The following is a 1,418-nucleotide window of genomic DNA, read 5'->3' as shown; positions in this document are numbered from 1 at the left end:
CTTCAACCACTTCCTAGTCATATCAGGTGAAATCATTTTCCTTCCCATACCCTCGATGTATTTCACATCTAGTTATTCTTTTTTCAAAGATCTTATTTACCCATTTGACAGACAGACCACAAGTAGGTAGAGAGGGAGGCAGAGAGAGAGAGAGGGGAAGCAGGCTCCCCGCTGAGCAGAGAGCCCGATGTGGGGCTCCATCCCAGGACCTTGAAATCATGACCTGAGCCGAAGGCAGAGGCCTAAACCACTGAGCCACCCAGGAGCCCCCATATCTGGTAATTTTTAACCAACGTGGATTTGCTGCATCAAATAGTTCCTTCTTCTTCAAATATAAATATATAAATAAAGTGATCAGGTCACTCGCATGTCTTAGGAGAATGTCATACCTTTAGTAGCAAACTTGAAAACTTGGCCATTGGTTTTGATTTTTGTTTTGGTTAGATTTGGTTCGGTTTTTGTCATTTTAAAAATCCCTCCAGCCCTTGGCTCTGTCTGACCTGATTGCTTTCAGCTGTTTCTGAAACAAAATTGTCCCGGCAGAGAAAACTCTCATTGTTACAGTGGCGCCCCTTCTGAACACTTTGCTAATAAAAAGCTTTTTTTGTTTGTTTGTTTGTTTTTGTTTTTCGGCTACGGTAAATGTGGAACAACAGTGAGGTATTTCAAAGAGGTGAACCACAGATAAATTTCTCTAAGGGTGGGTGAAGGTTACTCAAAAAGGAACTTGACAAGGCTTTTAAAGATATCGACAATCATTATAACATAACGTGACTGATTGTTACCGTGCTCTTAACTGGGCAAACACTTGTTGGCTTCCAAGAAAGACTAACATAGTTGAGATGGTTCTAGCGGACTTCTAGCACAGGGTCTCATGAGGCAGGGATTCTAGCCACTGGCTGTGCAAGGCATGAGGCCTGTTAGTGATTCTATTTTTTCCTCTGCAGAATAGGTCTTTCTACATTCCAGGTCCTTTCTACCCCAATAAATAATGTGGCGATTCTCTCAGTGAGTTGTACTATTGGTTTAAACAGCCAACTGTCTCTTTAAAAGGACTTTTGTTTAAATTCCTTTAAAAAAGAGTCCTTTCAAAGAAATCTTTTTTCTTTATTTTTTATTTTTTATCCCATATGTTTACTCTGATCGTGGAACTTTGTCATTTTGACCTTCTCTGCTGATTAAAATATTCTTCATCATCAGCACCTACTGCTCTCCTCTCCTGGTGGTCTCTCCGGAAGGGGTCTTCTCTAGCTCTTCTAGCAGGAGATGGGCACTTCCCATCTACCCCTGTTGCCAGACTAACCTTACCTATCCTGCAGGGTCAGGTCGGCCTGGCCCTTTATCTGTTGTTCTCCTCTGAGTGGTTAGATTTTCATAGATCCCGTGCTTTGCTTTTATCAGGATTTACACTGGATTAT

Source organism: Mustela nivalis (assembly GCF_964662115.1).
Source record: "Mustela nivalis genome assembly, contig: HAP1_SCAFFOLD_318, whole genome shotgun sequence".
NCBI lineage: Eukaryota > Metazoa > Chordata > Mammalia > Carnivora > Mustelidae > Mustela > Mustela nivalis.
The sequence above is the reverse complement of the archived record's forward strand: the minus strand, read 5'-3'. Positions refer to the sequence as shown.